This window comes from Pithys albifrons, chromosome 7 (genome assembly GCF_047495875.1).
Source record: "Pithys albifrons albifrons isolate INPA30051 chromosome 7, PitAlb_v1, whole genome shotgun sequence".
In the NCBI taxonomy this organism is placed as follows: domain Eukaryota; kingdom Metazoa; phylum Chordata; class Aves; order Passeriformes; family Thamnophilidae; genus Pithys; species Pithys albifrons.
In genome coordinates this window covers 54351226-54369210 of record NC_092464.1, presented here as the reverse complement: position 1 = coordinate 54369210, position 17985 = coordinate 54351226, and positions in this window count along the sequence as shown.

Here is a 17985-nt window from a genome sequence, read left to right as displayed (position 1 = left end):
AGGGTAAAGAGAACACACACAGGTACCAGCCATGGGGGAGCACTAGATTAAAAGATGTGACTCAGGGCACGGTATTGTTTATGCACAGGGAGATGGAAGTGCTTCTTCATTCTCCACATACTGCAGAGATGCAGATAATCCTCTCCAATGCACTGGTTGCACTCTGGGGCAGGAAACAGAAGCACCCACCACTTCATTTTCAAAGCTCTTCAGCGTGCCTTGCCCAGTTCTTTTTTGTTAGAACTGAGTCAATGGAGGAGGTGTCTCTAGTCAATCAACAAATGTGACCTAACTCATCATTCTTTTCAGCATGTTGACATCCAGTTGTATTGAAGAGGTGTGTATCTGAGCTCTTACAGATTTATTCTGTGGGTTATTTTTTTTTCCTTTCACCACGCCCAATTTTCTTTTCTCTTAATATTATGCCATTTTCAAGCTTTCTGGCTGCTGACATTTGGCTCTGGTTGCCCCTCCTCTTGTCCCCACTGTTGGGTTGCTGTGCCCAGGAGCAGAGGACAAGGACTTTGAACTGCAAGTGCAGTTTCTGTACATAAAATAAATGCAGAGACCTTAGTCCTGTTTCTGTTCAAGTCAAAGGCCAAACTCCCAGTGTCTTCATTTCTAACTGGATTACTCTTTGAGGGTAGTTCTAGAATACATGAGATTCTAAGTTAACTTTTGGGGTTGCATTGTCTCTTCTGCCATGTAGAACTTCCCTTCACAAGAACTGAGGCAGTGACTGAAAGAGGAGAACAAAAAATAATTTAATTTTGAAGCAGCGTACTTCCTTATCTAATTTTAATTATTTACAATTTTAATTATAACAATATTGTAGCTGACTTACAGTTACAGAAAAAATCCTACTCACTGAGACAATAAAAAGAATCTCTCCTGAAAAGAGATCTCTCCGAAAAGAGGAGGGAAAGAATTTTACCAAATCAAAGACAGAGCATCACTTTTGGTATGGAGGGCACTCTCATCATGCCATGGCTCCCTTTGCAAAGAAATTCCTTCTTTCGTTTTTAATATTCCTGTGAAGGTTAATGGGGGGAGGAGGAGGGGATGTTTTTTACACGGTTTATTATATAGTTTATATATTCTATATTATAGTTTATTATATTCTGACAAGTCTGTGATTCTACTCCATTTGACCAGAAGTTACAGACATGCTACAAGCTGTAATTTTATTTATTTTTTTTTTAGGTTATTAGGAAATCCAATCTAAAGTTGAGCATTTTTCTTTCTTGTTTATATATCTAGAGTATCCAATTTGTATTAACGTGTTTGTTATATGAGCTTAAAATTTATTTGTTTCAAAATCTCTTTCTCAGTAAAACTGAAATTCAGAGAAAGACAGTAAAGGAAAGCAAAAGGATGAAAAAAGATGACTCGGATCATCTGAAAAATGTTCTCTGGGGAATTGTTTCTCGCAAGAAATACTTGGTCTTTAAATAAAATGAAAATTATCCTGATTTAAAAAGGGCAGTTAATACTGCCAAATAAGTAGCTAAGTGCAGCTCAATGATAATGAATTATGCCAAATAATTTATTACAATTATAACATATTTGAAAAATGCCAGGACCTGATGAACAAGGATTAGCACTGAAAAAAAAAATCAGTAAACTTGGAAATTATTGCTTCATTATCTGTCAATCAGATCGCAGGTTGTTTTGTTTGAAAAGCTTTAATATGAAGGACATGTTTCATGTCCTGCACTGTTTGTTATAGTCCTTATTTAAACCAAGCCATGAGCTGGGAAATAACAGAGTTACAGAACTGCAATAACAGCCAACGAAAATGGAAAATGTTTACCTGCTTTGATTAGAACAGTTTTTTTGTTTTCTTAGAAATGTTATGTACTCTTTACTAAGCTCTCAAGACATGCCTGTCAAGCACTTAGACATAACATACAAAGAAACCAACCTGAAACCAAACATACCACAAATGTTAGCAAAAAAATGGCTTAATGCATCTCAGGAAGGTTCACCTGACTCGGCCTTTTAGTTACTTCACTCAGGAAATAGCCCAGGAAAATAGATGGGCTTTAGATTAGCTCTCAACAGCCACCAGTCACAGGTTCTGTCAGAACAAAGGGAGAAGTGAATTATGTTGCACTGTGCCTGCCATAAACAATGCTCAGTTTTAGGACATAAAAACTTAGAAACTGTACTTAAACCCCCTGTATGCAATCACAGGCATTACACTGACTGCTCAGAAAGGAAAAGGTACCTTAAGAACTCAAGTTCCAAATTAAAGGGTAGATTCTAAACCCAAACAAATACTTTGATCATGCTGTGGACAGAAATTGAGGTTGGTAAATAATGTTAGTAAGATGGAAATACACAAAAAGAATAGTTATGGGGAGATTTATAAATCTCAGAGCTTCTTCATAGCTCATATATCAAAATAAATCAACTGCATCACTTTTTTTATCTGTCCTTCTAAACAAATCTGTTGGTACCGTGAATTGAATTGTCATTTCTTGTTTCCATCACTTGTCATGTCTTAACTGTAAATTATTCCCTTCATTTTTGAAGCTTCCACCATAGGAGAAATTTCTTTTGATCATCTTTCTGTTCTGCTACAAATTTTGAAGGTTTCCATTAGATCATGTCAAAGTTGCTTTATTTCCTAGATGAATTTATCTAAGAGGCAGAAAACTATATGAATTCTGATATAAAATAAAGATACTAAACTAATCCTTTAGGATTCCTTAAGCAAAACAATAAGTGGCAGGTGTCACACTTCTGTCTGATCACCTTAAACTGTGGAAGGCTAATCTTTGCATTCAGTTACAAAAAAAAAAAAAATAAAGCCAAGCCCACCAAATTATCTCTACAGAAATGAGAAAAAGATCATATGGAAAATTCTTTGCTACTAATCTGTCAGGTGTCAACATGTGGACTGTACTGAGCCAGACCAATGGTGTCCATTTTCACTACAGTACTTCGACATCTTCCTCCCGTAAACAAAATGATGGGAAGAAAGGAATAATTTTTGAATGCAAAACTCCTTCTCTGGATTCTGTCTAGTCTAGCACAGTGTGATATCCCCTATTGTCGTGGTCAATTTGCTGGTTGCATCAGTGAAACAGCAGAATATGATGGATTTTTTTTGCATGCACAGCAACAACTTTTGATCCCACCCCTTGGCTGTGCCCCTGCCAACATTGTTTATGTCAGGGGATTGCCTTGTCTGTTGAGATTCTGTATCAATAACAAACAACAACAACAACAACAACGATAATTATAATAATAATAATAATAATGATAATAATAATAATAATAATAAATGCAACCAAGTGTGCAACACTGTTACAGAAACACTGGAACCACTGCTAGTCATGTGAGTGATGCCTTGTAAGAGCAGACAGGAACATCTCACCTGTGTGGATGGCATTCTCTTCCAAAAAGGTGTGCACACCACAGGATTTGTTTCATTTATAAGCAGTGAGCTTCTCCTCTGTCACAGCCCTTGCTTGGCTGCAATCCCCTGAACTGTTCCCCTTGTGACAGTGTCCCTGCACACTGGATGAATTTCTCCATGTTGGTGAATGCAGGATAACGTTGACCATCACATAAACGCTTGCAATGGTGTCTTTAGAGAGCTCTTAATGGGGACTAAAGCTTTACAAGGAGTAGCATAAGACAAGGCAGATCATCCTTTTCTTTCTTCTTGATCAGCACAGTATTCTGATTGTTGCTGACACTTCTGTGTAGAGCTATGAAAGAACATGAAAAAACTTTTAAATTGAGGTGCAGTTCCCTTTCCCTAGAAAAGAGGAATTTGGTATTTAGGCCTTGCATTTAGACCTCAGAACAACCCCTAGGAAGGCTGTGGTAACCTGGAGTGGCTGTGAGCCATAGCTTTTGAAACAGCAGTTGAGTGAATACCTTCCTGTCATCTGCATCACCGCAGGACCTTCTCATCTAATGCCTGTTCTGCATTCAAGACTGTTAAAAATGTAAGCATTAGTTAATTGAAGTGCTCGCTCATCAGTTGGCTCATCATGAGCTATTAATAATGCTCGTGTTTTATTCTTATGTCTCAGAGATGTAGTCACTGTCAGTTGTGTTAATCATGTTTTCTTTGCTTTCACTTCCCATGTCTACTCTCTGAATAAATTTCCTGTTTACAAGTTTAATACTTTCCTTCTTGTTTTCTGTTTCTTCCTGAATTAATCCTAAATCTGAGTAGTTGGGATATTTCATGCACCATGTGTTTCAAGATTGATAGTGAAACCCACTTTAATCTTATATCTCCTCGGAAGCTGCCTCTCTACAAAAAATACTACTTTTTATTTCATTTATTGGATTATATATCTTAGGAGATTCAGCAGGAAATAGAACAAGGATGATTACAAATTACTTTCCAAGCTGGTTACTAAACAAGACCAAGAAAAAGAATTTGAACTGTTTTGTTCACAATTACCCAATACTGATTTTTTTTTTGCACTCTTTCTGTATACATATATTTATGCATATATAGTCTGGGCTGGAAATAATTAACTTGCTATTCCAAGAAAAAAGTTGTGGTAACTTTAAATACCTTTATACATTGTTTTATAAGCCAATGTGTCATTGAGGCTTAGCCTGGTGCCATTTCTCCTCCCTGTTTGCCCCGTAACACCTGTAGCTGGTTTTGCTGTCACATGGGAGATTGCTCCCATGGAAACACCCTCTGCACTGTGTGGTTCAATGCATTTTTCATAGCACACTTTTTTCTCCATTTTTAGGATGAATCTGTCGTGTTTCTGGATATTCTTGCAGTACATTATCTCCTCTCACCCTGTTCACAAATACTGCCTTTGTAACCCATTTGCTCACCAGTTTCTGTGATTCTCTCAGGGCTGCTGATGTGATTTTGCCATCAGTCCAGGTCACAGACACCAAGCGTGTACATGGTCTTATGCATCACACACTAAAGTACCCACAGATCCACCACTGCACAAATAAACTGCAAGATACAGCATTTGCACTTTGCTGAATTGCAGCATTTGAAATATAGGAAAGGAAATGGTGGTTACAAACTTTGGGACTTTAAGTTGGACAAAAAAAGATAAAAAGTAGCTTTCCAAGAAGCAAATTTTTGAGAGACCCACCGGTTTTCTAGAGGAGTCACTGCAGTCTCCAAACTTCTTTGGATCTGAAGAAAAATTAGAATATATAACACAGCAAGAGCACCCACACTCACAGTGATATAAATGTGGGGGTTTGGTCCTGCTCCGTTTTTTCCATTGTAGAGTCAAAAAGAGAAGGCAGGAAAACCTCAGGGATTCATGGACACTGGTTACACTGTGAATAACAGAGTGTTACCAGAGTGCCTGAACTACACACCCAAGTGTGACAGCTGAGAAATTTAGGCTGAAATATGCCTGCATTTTTATTAATTACCATGACACATGTAACTTCCTCAGTTCCAGAAAGAAAATGCTTCCAAACAGCAGAAGAGTCCCTGTACACCCTGTGCCCGTGAATTTACTGGGGACCAGCAAATGGTCAAATTGTCATCCTTCCTGTTGCAGGGTATCAGAAGTCATGGGGATCTGGTGATTGGATTTGCCAATGTAATTAATGTAGTGCCCTGGCTTGGGCTGGGAGAGAGTTCATTTTTTCCTTAGTAGCTGGTACAGAGCTGTGCTTTGTGGATTTAGTATGAGATTACTGTTGGTCACAGTGGGGAAGTGAGGGGACAGCTTTGTGGTATTTAGTTGTTGGCTGGGGTTAACCAAGGTACGTGGTTAGTGAATTACACCACTTGCAACAGCATATGGAGCTTTGGGGAGAGTACACCAGACTCTGGTGTCAACAAAGCTAAATGAAGTGATTATCTTTTTAAAAACAGCATTAGATTAAACAAAAATTTAAAACTCTTTTTTTTTAAACAGTCACAGTTTTCACAAAATAAAGAAATTGTATAGTTATATTGAGGTCCTTTATTTTTCTTCAAATATAGTATATGGATATTGAACATATATAGAAAACAAACAGAAATATCATAGAAATATGGAATGGTTTGAATGGAAAGGAACCTCTAAAGATCATCGAGTCCAAGCCTCCTTCTGGGTACAGAAATTGCCATTCAAACTGTGAAGTGGAAGAGTCACAAGTTTGAAAATGCCTGAATGAAGTTGGCTCATGCAGCAGTTCTACCTGCATGTGAAAAAGCACTAATTAACACTGAGTAGAAGCTAAGCATTCCCTTTAAGCTAATTCAACAATACTAAAGACTGAATTTTATTTTTTTTTCCCAACAGCTGATTAGCATTGGTAGAGTGCTCGTAAAGGCAGGTAAATCTCAAGGAAGTACTTTGCTACATACATCAGCACTTTCAGACCTGGATTCATGGCCCATTTCTTATACTTCTGTGCTATGCAGCACGGACTTTGTAGGGCTTTATCAGTGCACATTAAATGTCTGATCATCCTTACCCCTGCAACCAACACCTCCTGTTCTCCTCCCATTCCTACTGGAGATTTCATGTAAACTACAGTAGCTGATCCTCCCACCTTGTCTCTCTTTCTCTGCTATTTAAGTAACAGTTTCTTCTTCATTCTCTAAATCCTTCCACTCTTTGGAGTTCTCGTTAACTGCCTGTATGGAAGGGAAGCTGATCTATTAAGGGTGTTAAGTGATAGCTTTGGTCACAGAAGCAGGAATGGGAGTGTAGAATGTAAGAACACAGCACTGGGAGGGAGAAGGTGTTGGGATTTTATATGCTCTTAGATCTAAAGTGTGAGTTGTGTATTGAACTTGTTTCTGTACTTAGCGTGTTGTAGCTTCAAGGACTAGTTAATGATGTCAGCGGCTCCTGCCACCCTCTCAACAGATGTGTGTAATCGGCCAATTAGAGCGGGCATTGTCATGTAAACAGCATTGTTAACCAATTATCAGTGCCAAGGTGGCAGAGCTGCGGAGGGATTCAGCTTTTGAAGCGTATAAGAGTTTTGTGAGCGGATGAATAAAGTTGCCTGTTGCAGTAACTTCTGTGAAGTCGTCTCAGCAGGTCACAAACCCGCCTCCCTCCGTTACAAGAAGGTACTGACTGCAGCCTACCTGTGATTGCAGCCCTTTTGGTGGAGCACTGATTGACTCCCATGGCCATGTGCCCTGCCCTGGTCATGCTGCACTAATTCACAGCAATCTGCCCCAGTTACCATTATGACCTTTGCTGGATGTGCACACTGTGGAGACAGGATCATTGACACCCCACCCAGCTGCTCTAGCTCTGTGATGCTCACAAAAGGAGAGCTCCCAACAGGGAAAAAGTGGTTTACTCTTTGTTAAGGATATGAACAAGGCAGATTCAAGTGCCCTGAAACATGAGGGTCACAGAGATCCAGACAGAGGCATTCCAAACAGTTATCTCTAAAATAAACTAGAGGTAACACTTCAGATCCCAGCATTTCTGATCTGTTAGAGTCTTTCTTTGAGACAGGACTGAGATAGAGATTGCTGGAAAATCTTTTTCTTCTTTATCTGCCTAATGATGCCAAAGTTAAAATCGGTGTACAAATAGTAAGAGGAGGCATCTGACTTTGAACAGGTGACCCCTCAGGTAACACTACAACAAATCTGACCCGAATTCCCTGGGCTGATCTGACCCCTCACACCAGTGTGTGAGGGTAGTGAGTGGTGGAGCAGCAGTTCCTGGCCCAAGGGAGCCAGCAGAAGAGTCTCTGTCCCTATGGCCACAGGAATCTTTGAGGTGTGTGTGCCCTGCTGTGTCTGCCCAGGGACAGCAAACAGTGCCTTGGGAACTGTTACTAGTCAAGCCCTGGCAAAGTCCAAAAGGGCTTTAATCATCTTTGGGTTTGGGACACACATGGAACTGGTCGCAGAAGGCAGGAAGCTGGAACGGAGTCTTTGACAGCTCCTTTCTTCATGTTTCAGTACAAACATTCTTGTCTCTTGACTTTAAAATACACTGACAAGAGATGATCTGCTTCAAGTGCCACACATTTCTGCTGGTGGCTGTGGGGTGCAACTAGTCAAGGGCTTTTCTTCTGGCTGTTTCTCACTGCTGAAAATCTGCAGGGGGAGTAATTAGAAAAAAACCTGTCAACAAGAATGATGTTTAAGGCCCATGCTAATAGCTCAACATCCCATCTACTTAAGAAAATCCTCCCTCTAGTAAATTCCTTTTTTAATTTAAAGAACAAACGTAGTTTAGTCACATCACAGTCATTTTTAACTACATTACTGAGGCTGTGTTGGGGTTTTCTTGTCCTTCTGGGCTACTGCCCCATTTCCTCATCAGTGCAGACTCTCCCAGACTCTTCCTTAGGAAGGCAGGGACTCAAAACACAATACATAATTTTTTCCCTAAAAATAAGCTCATCTACTTTTCTAATTTCCTAACTGTCACACAGACACACTTAGAGCATCTTTAGGTATTAGGAATCTATAAATAGGAGTATCTGGGGTACAACAGCTTTTCCCCTCCTCCTTTGAAATAGGTAGAAATAAGAAAGGATATTTGAAAGAAGACAGTAAGGGAAGGAGTGGCGAATATATATGTGTATATTTTCTTCTAAATAAAGATGGCAATTAATCAGTTAGAGTTACATCATGGCTACTGTACTTAAGGAAAATGTTTACTACCAAACTCCATCAGTCTGGACAGATATTTGGGTCTTTATTGGGAAAAAAATTCACAAACTGAGAAATCTTAAGTGTTCTCCTGCCTACGTTCAGCTTCAATGTTTGTGTGGATTAAACTGTTGTACATGGACAGCATATTTGCACCAGGCTTTTGCTGACTGCAGGGCCACCAACAGCATTCACACACTGCCTGCTCTCTGCTGCTGCAGCCCAAAGATTGCCCTTCCCCACGATGCCAACCTGCTCTGCAGCAAAGTCTCTTCATGTGACTGATGGTCCTGCTGTGCAACAGGGTATTTCCACCCGAGTGCTGTGGGAAATGCAAGAGAAGGCAATCAAAAGCATCTGGGTTTGAGGGATTAGTGGGGACAAGGAGAGAATCCAGAGCTCAGATTCAGTGATTCCTTTCACCTCGTCACGTGATCAGTCATTTCTTGCTTGTGTCGTGTTGTTTCCAGCTGCTAATTAACTCCTTCCCAAGAGAAAGGGCTCTGACTTTGCACATCAACCACGGCACAGCCAAGAATATTCTGAGGGTGGTGATCAGCTGCATCTGCCCACAGGCAGCTGCAGCAGGGACAGGAGGAGAATGCTGAGGAGCCCTTTGCCATTGCCTTGTCTTCCTTATTGCTGCGCTTCATCTGAGGGAGTTAGGAGGGAGAGTTACAGGCCGGGGGTGGAACACAACATGGCAAACTGTGAGCTGCTCTCTCTCCCTTCAATATCCCCTGCAGTCTGCTCTGGGTGAATTAAAAGGAAATTATAATCTTGCTCAGTTTTCTTAAAGTATGTTTGCAGATGTCTGCTGTGAAGAAAGGCTCTTTATTAAATCTTGCTCAGGATCCTGGCAAAAAAAATAATTTCCAGACTTTTTAAACTGAGACAAGCTATTAAAGAAAAGTGCAATGGAAGGACTGGAAAATATTATAGTTCTAGGACAAGACTCCAGGCTGTAGAACAGTCCTTTGTGCAGTAGATGGTTTTATCCAGAAAAAAAAAATAAAAGGAGAGAATCTCACCAAGTGTTCACCAGCACCCCACAGATTTCTATAGAAGACTCACAAGTGACACATGGTCAAAGCTGCCTTAAGCTACTTTTTGTAAGAACTGATTTTATTATCTTAAGCCTCTAACTTATTAAAACTTGGTTGTGATATTTTCTCTATATTTTGCATTGTCTTTCAGGAAATACCTTGTGACTATGGTTATGAATATAAAATTAATAATTCATTATATGCTATGGAGCATCATGATTTTTAATAAAACTCGAAGCTTATTTATGCAAGGGAAATATACTTTCATATAGTGGGATGTTTGTTCCTCTGGAAGATTTTAATAAAATATTACTAAAAACATGCATATCACATTTCAGCAAAGCTAGTGCTTTACATAGAAGTGCAAACAAGATCTCATCACTAGGTAGTCTGCAGAAGTGCAGGCAGGTGAAACAACAATATGAGAAGAGCACAGTAGCCAGGACTTTAAAATTATATTTATTACCTGGAAGCATTAGAGCTCACGCCTCTGCCCTTGTAGTTTGAAGTCAGATACAGCTGTGCACTCACTGTCTCTGCTTTCCTGGCCTCTTCTGGGCTGGACTCCCACTCTGAATGCATTTTGGTCTGTGCATCCAGAGCTACTGTGCTCCTTACCTTACACTGAGTTCTGCACAGGAAGGGAATTGGGATTCATTTGGACCAACAGGCAGAGTCAGGAGGCTTTGGTGCAGAAAATAACCTCCAGATTGTGACAGGATTCTGCTTCATCAGGTCCTTGTCAGGATGAGGCTCTGCTTACTCTGTGTCTTAGTTTAGAGAGGTGCTGCTCAGTCCTGGCCTCAGTCTAGCAGGAGTCCTCTAAACAAGCCCTCCTTTCCTGTCTGCCCCTCAGAGATATTGGTAAAGACCCTCTCCTTATGGCCATGCTTCGTTCAAAAGCCCATGGAAAGACTGAAAAGCAACAGAAAACTAGGTTTGTTTCCTTGCTTCCTGTGGCATCAAACACAAAATACTTTCCCTATAGCTTGGAGATGCCAGTGTCTATAGAGTTCCCAGTCTGTAGAGTTCCCAGTCATGGAAGAGGGTACTTCCATCATGGGTGGCCTCCTTTAACTTTTTGTAAGTGCTGATTAAGAGGGTACAACAGTTTAATTGTGACATCCTAGATTTTCTGGTGAAAAATGGAGCAACAAGACAGAAGGACATGAACTAGCAGAGCAGAACATGATCTATGGCATTATAAAGACTACTGGAACATGGCAGAAGAGCTATTGTGATGATAAAACATGCAGTGAAGAGGTGTGGCTTTGGAAACAGAGGAAAAGAAGCTAAAGCAGTGGATTAACACACAGTTAAAGAAGGGCTATTCAGAGTTAGGAAGGAAAGTACAATTTTTTTAACTGAGGAGAGCACCAAGTTTCCATTGTGTGTCTGCAGAATACATGAACATGTTCATGCCTTGTAAAAATGATGGAGACTTTTGGATTTTGTAAGAGGAAGAACTGTTCAGGGTTAGAGAAGTGGAATCAAGCGATGAAACTTTTAGGAGGATGGTTTCATCTTCTCCTCCATGAGCAAGAGTAGCACCAAAGCTCTGCGACCAATTCTGGTATTCATACTCAGAAAACATGAATAAAGAGAGAAAAATTCAAAAAAAAAAAAAAAGAAAAAGAAAAAAGAATGATTTATAGTCTGGAGAAATCATTTACCAAAGCTTAAATGCTTTAGTAATAACCTATTGAGGTGTAGCTTTCTAGTCTAAACATGTTTCTGTGGGTGACCAAAACACACAAACATGTCTGTCAATTCCACAATTTTGGTTTTGTCTCATAATTATTTTAAAAATTATTTCATGTAGTGAGTTCAGTTTGACTTCCCTTACCCGATTATACAGGGGCAAACTAGTTATTGCATGGAAGAGTTTTTAAACCTTTCTTCCAGTAGAATATGCAATAACCAAAATTAAAAATTCAACTGAGATATCTCAGTAATGTAGGACAATTTTAGGTGGTGGTTTTGTTGTGTTCTTTTTTCATAATGGGGGAATCTATTCCTTGGAAATCTTAAGATATAAGGAACACTGAATTATTATTTAATAACTGTGTAACAGACATTCTATACCACAACTGAAAATCTGGGGGCTTGAAGCAGGATGCTCTGTGACCATTGGTGATGCAGAAAGTTATGTTAAATTACTGTAATAGTTCTTCATGTCTGTGTTTCTGTTTATGTGTTGGTGTTTTTTTTTTAATGAGAAGGGTTATTTCCTCTATGAAAAGGCTCCTTTTAAACACTTTAAACAGAACCACAAGGACCACTACTGTGCAAATGAGAAGGAAAGAAATAAATTAGGAAAGAGAATACCTAGAAGAAAAGTAGGGGTCAGAATTTCAGGTTTAGGTAAGGACTCCAAAGAGAGAATGTGGGGGAAAAACATTTAACAAAAGATGACAGAGGATCTTACACTTGAGGTAACAAAAGGAGCAGTTGCAAATGTGTCTGATAATTGGCTCAAGATTGCTCTTTTTGTAGAATCTAAAAACTGCCACTGATGAAAATCAGTGGGATTCTAATTGAAATACATCAGTACAGTAAATGAAGTCCTAAATGTCTGAAGATGCCTTTTTTTTCCTTCCCCCTTTTTCAGGCTTATAAAAATAGCTGTCCAAAGTCAGCATTGGTGGCTCTGGCTCACAGATGCTCTTGCAATGATAACCAGCAGCTTGACTACAATTGACACTGATTTATTAATCAGCAGAAGGTCAGGAATAACTTGTCCTCTTCCTCCTCACTATTGTCTTCAAGTTTACAGTCAGGTCTCACAGAGGTTTTCACTACATTAACTATACATTATGGTCTACATAAGAAATCCTTTTGAGTCTGCAAGAGGTTTCCCCTCATTACAGTTGGATCAGGCTGAGCTGGACTTTGCAGATATGTCATTTGGCAGCTTTCCATACCATAAGCCATACTAGGCTCTGTTGCTTTGAGCACAGGAATGTCTCAATCCATAAATTTATCTAAGAAAAAAACACTTCCTGAAAATATTTTATGGATGGAAACACTAGAAAAATTTTCCAAATAAAATGTTCTGTACCTGTAGATTCCACAAAAAGAATGCATGAAGACCCTTCTTGTATCAGAATATGAACACTTTCCATTATTTAAACACCCAGCCATAAAACTGGCTAACTGTGGCTAAATACACTTTTATCATTCCTTAAACAACAAAATTCCAAAGAAAAAGGGTACAGTCAACCATTTACTATTAGGTGTACATGTTCCATGCCAGGATGTGCAAGAAACACTGTCATGGAATGTAGGTGTGACCAGACACTCACCTTCTACCTGATGACAGAAACGAGCCTTTTGATTTTATTGTGAGAGTGCCAAGTGATGGAAAAAGGCCTTTGGAGAAAAAGATGGCAAGCAACTTGGCTCCCACAACAATTAACTTGCTCCATGATTTCCTCTCGAAATATAATAGGTGGTCTCAGGAAAAAAAAAAAAGGAAGAGAACATGTTGGCTGAGACAGGGTGGGTTCTCACAAAGCAGGTTTGTCTCAGAAGCACCAGGGTTGGGCAGTCCTCTACTTACAGTGGTCCAGGAACATCCACACTATATAGAACAATATTAGACATAATGATCTATTGCATGAAGAAATGGAGAGTGATAATCGATTAGCCCATTTGAATATTTCCTTTTTTGATTGATAGACCAATATGAGTCCATCTTTCTGCAAAGAAACCCCAGAAAATATTCCCCTCACAGTTATGACAGCATTCATGTCCATACCACTGACAATTTTTGAAAGTGAAGGAATGGAATTTGCCTCTTCAGAGGTGATCTCAGTTAACTTCCATTTCATTCTGGTGTGCACTTATTATCATTGTAATGAGCATTTGAGATCCCCAAGACCCCTTGGATGTGATAACACTTCTCTACTCATTGTCAGAGGAAGCACTGATGCCCAAAATGAGAATCTTTGAAATAAGATGCTTCAGACTGCCAACCTTAAATAACCAACCTAAAGAAGTGCAGTTTTTCTTTTTGCAGAAATAAAGTTTATCATTTTTTAATACCTATTTGGACTGGTATATCTGACCAGAAATTTGGGCAACTGATTTTTCCTGTTAATGCTGTCAAATGTTGAGCTCCTGGTTGTACTGGCAACAATCATCTTTCTAATCATGAAAACCACCATTTAGATTTTTGCTGTAATAAGACTTTTCTTAGTGTGCAGTGCTTCTAATTCAGTGACTGAGAGGCCTTTTCCTAAACGACCACAAATGATAAATGTGGCTCAAGAAAAAGATGGTGCTGCAAAGCCAAAACATGACAATCATGTAAGTAGTGACTGAGAAAATCACCAGTTACAAAGCTCAGTGATGCAGTGACCGAGCAGTATTAGCAGCCATGCCCTAATCACATTGTTTCACCTGTGCAGGTGAAATCTCTGCACATGGATGGAGAGGGCAGACATGAAAATGCATCTTTGGCAAGGCTCTGATTTCATCCTTTACTCAGAGTATCTGCCTTGCCTGTCATATAAGCAATTATCTTGCCCACAGAGTAAGCAGAGAACAGTCTGTGCAGGGGCTTGTCTCTTGTTTGCTTTAAGATAATGTGATAGTCTTCCTGAATATGAATCTCCAGTGCAGGCTGACTACCATCAGCCCATCCCATGACTGCCACCTTAGATAACAGGCAGGCACATTAATTTAGATTCTGCAGTGACAACTGGTTTGTCTCAAGTCAGTAAAGTCACACTCAAGATCATTCTGTTCTGTTCCCACGAGTGGCTCCAGCAGTTCTGCTGCTTGTCATCACCAGCATGACCTTTCCACCAGCAATCTGAGGGCTTGCTTATGAAGCATTGCTGGGGTCTTGAGTGAACTCGTGGGATTTAATTGCCCTAATCAACTTCCTTTAGGGCTTCCACCTGCACCTGCCACCAACAGACATGTCAAATATGGCATGAATGATTTACAGGAAGAGCAAAACATATCCTGTGTTAGATACTTATACCATCCATGTCTGGGACATGAGCTCTTTGGGGAGTATTTATCTATTTTTAATTAAAAAAAAATCTATGAAAAGCAAGGATTCTGTTTCTGGTGGGTTTTGAAGTCTTAAAATTCAGTTTCATTCTCCACTGGAATAAAACAAAGACAATTTTTTTTTTCAAAATAATGCTTTTAGAATGAAAAGCTGATTTTTCTCCATATATTTTATCTTCATCACTCTTCTTAGGTGCTTTTAAACACTGGTTGTCAAAATGTCTCCCACAAACTTCATAGATTGTGGGGTGCATTTGAAAACTATTTCTACTGTAATGAAACAATCCAATTTACCAGCTATAAGACTGGATAATTATTTGTGTGTGTTTGTATGAATGTAATTATAAACATCTCTGACTGTTTTTAAGGATCAGTTGAATTCAATTTGATCTTCTATGTAGTATGAAACAAAAAGCATCATCAAATAATTTCTACATCAAGTCCAGCACTTCTATGTGAGTTATGACAGGCATTTTAATATATGCAGGTGATGAGCGATGATTTAACACCCTCAGTGAATCCTCTGCTTTTCTAAGTGAAATATCTCTGTGATTTGCTACTCTTTTTACAGACTTACTGGTTACATCTGTATTTCCCTAGTCTAAATGTAGCTGTGTGAACTCCCAGGCACTGGATTTTATTATGATCTCTTTTTTTGGCAAAGGAATAATGACTATAAAAACACCTCCTTATGCGAGGTGGTGATCAAGTCACCTTTTAATCTTCTTTTAGATTAAAATTCTTTGTATTCTTCTCCTACTGCCTCAGTATAAAACCAATACTGAAGAATTTATAATATAAATTTAATGTATAATAAGCATGATAAAAAGAACATTTACAGGTGGTCAGAGGGTCAGAGAAAAGAGATGGAGAGCTACAGTAGAATGAAAGGAAGCAGCATCTGGGAAAAGCCTAATTTTAAAACATTTTATTTCTGAGTCTCTGATTTGGATTCACAGTTTTCTGAGGGTATTTTCACGTTGTCATAAAGCTGTGTGTGTTATCTCCCATTATATTTCACTGTTAATCAGGTTTGGGCCAAGGCAGAAACCATGACATATAAAAAGGAAAAGGAAGTGAATCCAGTAGAAGAATTTGAAGGATGTTTGTTTCTTTTCCTTCACATATATTTTATAACTTTGACAACCCCTCCTGGCACTGTGTATAATCAGCACACCATTCCCTATAGTAAGAACATGGGTTACTCCAGACCATATTGTGTTACCCAGTACATCTGATGGCAGAAAACACTCACAAGCAGTGACCAGCTCCAAATTTATTTTTAAAAAGTGGAAAAAAATCCCCTCTGGAGCGATGACTGTGGCATAAAACAGCCCCAAGGGAGGAGATGCAGCTGCATGTCAGATAAAGGCCCTTTAAATACTTATCAGCAAGAGCTGAATTCTCAATAAGCAACGTGAGGGGTCTTGAAAAGAGCTGCAAACTGGCTCCACTCTGAGCAATGAATTGAAAACATCCAAAAGAACTCATCATGGAATGACTTAACCTGTTCTTTGGACCTGTAATTGCCTAAATATTTGAAATCTAGACATGCTGCTTCAATATCCATCTTCCTCAAGGTTCTTAAACACTCTTATATCATGACATTTCATAGACTTGGTCTCCTAATACCACAGCCAGCCATTAATTACAATTAAATAAGAATACCACAGACGACTTCACTGATTTGTGAAGTCATCTTTTGTGATTTGTCACAAAAGCAGTTTTCAGGACAGGATGAAATGATAGATTACTGCTTAAAATTATGAATCCTGCAAAAAGAGTCATAATTTTAAAATGACTCGACATTTTAAGTGTTGATTTTCCTCCCAGTTTTGCGGGAAAATCAGATCAGAAGAACAAACACTAGAAACCTGATTAAGTACCTTAATTCCCTGGCTGCATCCTTCAGCAGGATGAAAGCTCTCACTGTGTCCTCCTACATTCTTGCCTCCTTAAATTACTTTCAGGTTTTTATATTATAGCCAGAAATAACTTCATTCAGGTTAGCTTTTGGTTTGCTTCTTAACTGATTTTTACATACCCATGGGATCTATTACACATCTATGAGGCAACCCACACAAAGGGTGGCTTCATTTATTTCCTTTGCCTAAACTTTAAAAAAGGAGGCAGTAAAATTGTATTTTTTGGATGACCAAAACATTGACAAAGAAGAAGACCACCTTAGTAATTTTCCTGAAAAACAGCACTGAAAGTGTGTCCTTATCTGTCGGGTCAAGCAATATTGAGCAATTTGAGGTATATACGGAGCCTCATTTGTTTTAGAAAATTGACTTTTGAAAAAACAAGTCTTTAGTTCTGCAAAGACTTTGATGGCACTGAAAAAATATCTTTAGAAGGTGCTTATCCTTCTTGTGCTACTGAGCAGTGCCTGAATCTCCAGAGGGAACTGCAATTAGCCTCAGTTTATGGAGAGTTAGGACAGTATGACAGCGTAAAGAGTTGGAGTAATTTGCAAGAAGCCCATAACCTACACAACTCCCTGAATGTAGTTTGGTGTTAGCTAAATAATTTTTCCTTGACTGGTATTTTGTTTTATTCCCTTTGACTGGTTCTTTAGAGATGCATAGCCTTTTGCCTGCCCTAAGTTCAGAGATTTAATTTGGGATTTCTGAATTTGAGCTTAAGACATCACACAAACATTTGGAACCTAATTCTTCATATCCCAGCATGAATTCCTAAGTACGGAGTGAGTCTTACAGAGCCTTAAATGGAAGCATTTGCTGATCAGGTTTTTTGGGGGTGATGTAATTTCAAACTCATAAAGTAAGAACAGTTAACTATGTGACTTAAGTCTTGTACTCATTAATTCCCTTCAAATGTTAACTTTATCAGTGGAAACAGGCTTTGCTCTTTTACCTGTATAAGCAGCTGCTGTTTGATAGGGGAAGCATCTGATGTTTGTTTCAGAGGGATATTTAATAAAACAGCTGCATCCAGCTGGGGGCCGGTCACCAGTGGTGTTCCCCAGGGGTCTGTGTTGGGTCCAGTCCTGTTTAACATCTTTAGTGATGATTTAGATGAGGGGATTGAGTCCATCATCAGCAAATTTGCTCATGACACCAAGTTGGGAGGGAGTGTCGACCTGCTGGAAGGCAGGAGGGCTCTGCAGAGGGATCTGGATAGACTTGAGAGATGGGCTGATTCCAATGGGATGAAGTTCAACAAGGCCAAGTGCAGGTCCTGCCCTTTGGCCACAACAACCCCCTGCAGCGCTCCAGGCTGGGCACAGAGTGGCTGGAGAGCAGCCAGGCAGAAAGGGACCTTGGAGTACTAATTGACAGGAAGCTCAACAGGAGC